Source organism: Myodes glareolus, chromosome 6 (genome assembly GCF_982192425.1).
Source record: "Myodes glareolus chromosome 6, mMyoGla1.1, whole genome shotgun sequence".
Lineage (NCBI taxonomy): Eukaryota > Metazoa > Chordata > Mammalia > Rodentia > Cricetidae > Myodes > Myodes glareolus.
In genome coordinates, this window is record NC_142031.1 from 48,162,711 (window position 1) to 48,168,712 (window position 6,002).

A 6,002-nucleotide genomic window follows, 5' to 3' on the forward strand; every position below is an offset into this window, starting at 1 on the left:
ACTGCTAGTGACTGACTTCTGTACGCAGCTGCCAACTTCTAATGACTCCACAGCTTTCAAAATAATACCAAAGCACTTGAAACACGAACCATTGACACATTACTGGTTAAAATAAATAACTAAAATATTTATCTTGAAAGAAAAAAATATCTTGTCTACCAATGGTGCCCTGAAATGTAAGACAATCTTAATTTGTCTTTAATTATAAAATCACTTTATTTAGGATATTTTTATTTCTCCTATGGATTGGGAATGGATAGCATTAAATATTGGTGAAGAGCTTTTCTTTCTTTTCTCCCTTCCTTACACCAACACACTCTCTCTGTCTTTTCTCCTTTTTTTTGTGAGACAGGGAAGCTCATGTATGCCACAGTGAATGTGCGTAATGTTTGGCTGTCAAAGAATAACTTGTAGGACTTGGATCTCTTCTCTTCTTCTCGGTTCTGTGTCAAATCCAGAGAATCATGTGTTGGGCTTTAGGCCCTTGACAAATGAGTAATTTCAGTGGCCTTTAAATTACTAAAGGCTTCAAATATTTTAATAGTAATCTTAATATCTTTTATCAAAATATCCATTTAAAAAGACTATTTAGATTCTTTATGTTTCTCCTGAAATACATTTTAATATTCTTTTACAATAGGTAATGAATTTAACTCCTAAGTAAGCCATATATCACCATGATTTATTTAATGTCACGTTTTCTGTAGATTAAAATTTTCAGTATTTCTGCTTAGTAATGAGGGCACATGAGTTTAATCTCACCACTTGGGAGGCAGAGACCAGTAGATCTATGTGAGTTTAAAGTCAGACTGGTCTACAGAGATAGTTCCAGGACAGAAAGGACTACATAGAGAACCCTGTCTCAAAACAAAAACACAAAAAGCAAAACGTCTGTTCTTCCCCAATCTTTTTAATATATTTTGCAATCTAATTTTGTTCCTAAATCATACAGATATATTTGGTTCCCACTACAGTCCTCTCTATATTTATTCATCTTGTCTATATTTTTATACTCTATCACAATACTTAACATTTTTCAAGATTTCTTTTAATATTGTCATGATTATAAGTTACTCTATATGTTTCTAGTGCACTTACATTGCCTTTTTAATTCTGGCTTCTAATGAGTGATTAATTTGTAGAATGCTGTCTCATATTCATTAAAGATCATTGCTATATGAGCTATAATCTATTTCCTATAAACTGTGATTGTATGCTTTCTGTGTTTATGAGATTTTTATGTTTTCTTAAGTCTCATGTAGAAATATGCATTCAGCCTTTGGGTGCCATTTATTGGTAGATTTTTCTGTCCCACCAGCCAGTTCACAAACATGGAGACTTATTAGTTATGAAACCTTAGCCAGTAGCTTAAGCTTGTTTCTAATGAGCTCTTATAACTTAAATTAACTCATTTCTTTCAATCTATGTTCTTTTATGTGGCCTGGTTAACTTTACTTTGTAATGTCCTTGCTGCTTCCTCTGCATCTGATTGACAACCTCAGCTTTCTTCTTCCCAGCATCCTCTGTGTCTAGTTGTCCCACCTATACCTCCTGTCTAGCTAAGGCCATTCAGCTTGTCATTAGACCAATATGAAGTCACCATGGCAAAAAAAAAAAACCCACATCTTTACAGTGTACAAAAAGATTCTTATACAACACCCTAAAAGTAGTACAGGTAGTATATCTCTAGAATGATCTTCTTAGAAGAAATGAGTACCCCGGAGTTTAGTTTTAATGAAATTATGCTTGCTTCTGCAATAGGGATTGTATTACACCAGAAAACTTTCTTTTCAAATTGTACTAGGCTTAAGTACACTGGGAATAAACTGCCTATTATTAGACTCCCCCAAATCTAGTCCAGGTTGGTAAAGCCAATCTATACAGTATTTTCACTCTTATTTCTTTGTGCAGTAAAAAACAATGACATATTGAATTTTGCATGCAAATGGATGGAAATAGAAAACACTATCTTAAGTGAGATTACCTAGACCCAAAAAGATGAATATTGTATGTATTCACTCATTAGTGGACTCTAGTCATAAACAAAGGACACTGAGGCTATAGTTCACAAGGCTAGAGAAGCCAAATAATAAGGTGAATCCTGATAGGGGAGTTTAGCCAATCACATTCTGTTTTGGGGGCGTGCCGCTCTCAGGCTAAAGCCTGCCTATAAACCTAGTAAGCATGCTCGCTAGCCCCCCCCTCCTGCGTCCAGACAGATCGTTTGGACTCTGGTGTAAGCTGTTGTAAGTCTTACTTCTGTTTATTAAAGCTGTATATTTTGTATCAAGATAGTCTGGGGACTTTTCATTACCAGTCGTCCTGCGGCTTCAGAACCCAAACAAAAACATGTATAAATCCTACTGGAAATTGAAAGAAGAAAAGATCACCGGGCAAAAGTTGGGAACATGGGGGTGGGGGGTGGGGGTGTGGTGGGGGTAAGGAAAGAGTGGGAGAGAGAAGGGTGAAGGGAAGGATTGGGGAGAGCTTGGGGGAGTGGGAGGGTTGATGGAGGAAGGGCGGATATAGGAGCAGGAAAGAAAATATCTTAATTAAGGGAGCCATTTTCGGGTTGGCAAGAGACTTGGCTCTATAGGGGATCCCAGGTGTCCTTGGGGATGTCCCCTGCTAGGTCCTTGGACATCAGAGGAGAGGGTGCCTGAACTGGCCTTGTCCCATAGTCACACTGATGAATATCTCTAATATTACCATAGAACCTTTGTCAGGAAATGGATGGAGATAGAGACAGAGACCCACATCAGAGCACTGGACTGAGTTCCCAAGGTCTAGTTGAAGAGCAGAAGGAGGGAGAAGATGAGCAAGGAAGTTGGACCTTGAGGGGTTGGTCCACCCACTGAGACAGTGTGCCTGATCTAATGGGAGCTCACCAAATCCAGCTGGACTGGGACTAAACGAGCATGTGATCAAACTGGACTCTCTGAATGTGGCTGACAATAGGGGCTGAGTGAGAAGCCATTGATAATGGCACTGGGTTTTGATTCTACTGCATGTACTGGCTTTTTGGGACCCTAGTCTATTTGGATGCACACCTTACTAGGTCTGGATGGAGAGTGGAGGGCCTTGGACGTCCCACAGGGCAGGATATCCTGCCCTCTCTTAAGACTGGAGGGGGAAGGAGGAGGGTGAGTGAGGGAGTGGGAGGGGAATGGGAGGAGGGGAGGAAGTGGAAATTTTTGAATGAAAATATAAAAATATAAAAAAAGAAATTTTCATTACATTGTTAAATCAGCTGTATAGGTACAATATCTTGAAGAAGATTAGAAATGTAAATACAGTAAGTTCTAACAAAAATAATCTTAAATTTGCATCAACATATAAAACTCCATATCAATGTATAATATTTAAAACTAGTAGTTGCATTTTTGGTTTAAAAGTAGATTCAATAATTTATCCTTATTCTATTATATCTATATTCCCCTTTTTTCTCTTTAAAACAAGAACTCTGAATCTAATCTCCTTTGATTAACTTTTTTCCTGACCATTACCAATAATAACTTGTAACCAACCACCCCAAAGAATGACAAATGTCCATAACCCATTGAATAACCAAAAACCATCCATCCCACCTTTTAGGAATGTCAGTGCCACGTTCTTAAAATTACCTCCTGCCTTCTTGGGGATGACAGCATCTTTAGGGACCCTGAAAAGAAAATTTTAGGTTAATTGTCAAGTCCCGGAAGAGTTAGGTGTATCATTTGTCCAGTCTCTGTATAACGGGAAAGTGTAGGGCTTGTCCCAAATTCTGGCTAAAGTAGTATGTGTGGCTGGATCATTTCATGGAGCCACCTCAAAATAGTCCTGAACAGTTTGTAGTCTAAAGTGGATCTTTAAGTGGTGGAATCATCACAATGGGGCCCCATCATCTTAATGGAGACTCATCACTCTGATCTTTAACTTCTCAGATACTGGCTCAAGTGCAAAATGTTTTCTCAGTATCAATAACTGAGTAGAACACTGGAGTCATGGAAGCAGCATCTTTTGCTGTTAAAGTCCTACTCACCTGTAGTTTCTATGCTACTGAGTGTTGGGGATGGTTACACTTTTCTGCTCTTTACCCTTGTCCAACTTGGAAGAGTCTTTCAAGTCCTCATATAGAGTATTGTCCAATGCCTATAAATGCATTTACACAGCCACATTATCCCATTTGTGCAAACAGTCTCTTCCTTTTCAAACTTATGGCAATTTGAGGAATCAAGTGCTAAATTATTCCTCCCAATCATTCCCACTATATGTCACACTACACTTCCCCAGATTTTTATAGAGGTTCAAAACACAAAAGGATACCCACATCCTAAGCATTAGACGTCAATTCCCAAAGAAAAAATTCTCCATTTGAATAGAAAGTATTGAAGATGACAGACAGGAGCTGAGTAATTTCTGACTGAAAGGCAAAGGTCTCCATTTCCTTTTTTTGTCATACAAGGATGAAAGGATCATGTATTACCTTCACAGCTTAAAATAAAAAAGAACATCTCTTATAATTAAGTCCGTATTCAGAGGTACAGTTCACACAGATTCTAAGTCCCAACCAAGGAGAGCTACCGTTTTTAAAAACGACCTTGAAGCTACACTGAGAGGGAAAATCAAGAGTGGAAAAAAATTATAAAAGATGGTTCTTCAATACATGGAAAGTCAGAACTTCTGAGTGGTATTTTAGAGTTTCGCTATGTGGTTTGGAACTTCCAACATTGGTTGATCTACGTTGGAATAATCATGAATGAATCAGAGTTAAGTGGATTAAGAATCACCATGGAACCCTGTTCCCTTATAATTGGGAAAGTCATTCCTTAGAAAATTTTCTTTTGGGAGAAGAACAATCTTTAATAGAAATAGCAGTCATTTCTGTGTGTTGCTCCATGTGGGGCATAAGCCTATTGTAAGAAAGTACTGTTCCATCCAGCAGGAACAAGAAACTCAAGGGCACAGTAGTGGAAATGTTGGAGGGGTAATTAAATCAGGACATAGTCTATGAGGTAAAAGTTCCTCCATGACAGCTCACTTTTCACACTGCATTAATCTTAACACGTAAACGGTGAACCCAGCCCCCCTAGTCACTGCAAAGCATGTGTGGGCAGCAGCCACACAGGGAGACAGGCTATCCTATACCCTCCCACTACCAAGCATCTGGCCCCAAAAATCTGAGCTCTAAGGTGTGTGTGGAGGGGGAAGGCTTCAATCTTCCTGCTCCACTGAGAGTGTAGAAAAGATCTTTACAGGGAAAGAGCAATGGGTTCAAGCATCCCTGCCGCCCCCTGTAAGGCCCCCAAATCCAAGCACGTTGAGAAAGGTGTTCAGGACAGGTGGTAGGACTCTAGGCTGTCCTGTGACACCCACTGAGCATTACATTATACTACCGCGCAGATGCCTGGAGCACTGTATGGAAGCAGAGGGTAAACACGACAGCGTTCAGGGTTCTGGGCTCCCACATGCGGCTGCGGATCATTGGCCACCCGAGCCTCCGCCGCTTGCGCTGTGGATCCAGTCGCCCGGGTAGACTCGCAGCGGACTCACGCCACTGTCAGCCACGAACAGTTGCGACGCTCCGGGTGTGTCATCCCGATGCTGTACGGAGCCTTTGGGACGGATGCAAGCATGAGGAGGCTCCGGAGATGTCAGTGGCGGAAAGCAAGGTAGCAAGAGAGGATGGGGCGCTTCCGGACCACACAGCAAATGAAGTCCGCAGTGGTGTCTGGAGCAAGCACTCCCCCTTGGATTGGGTCCTCCTTTAAAAGGCAAAACACATCCCAGCACTTGGGAGGCAAAAGCAGGCAGATCTCTGTGAGTTCGAGGCCAGCCTGGTCTACAGAGCTAGTTCCAGGACAGGCTCCAAAGCTACAGAGAAACCCTGTCTTGAAAAACAAAAAACAAACAAAAAAGGCAAAGCATAGGATCCTCCAAATCTGCTTTAAAGAAGTTGGATCATATCGCTGCAACTGCCCACCTCCTTGACGTCCTGACCTGACGTCACGGCCGCACGTAGA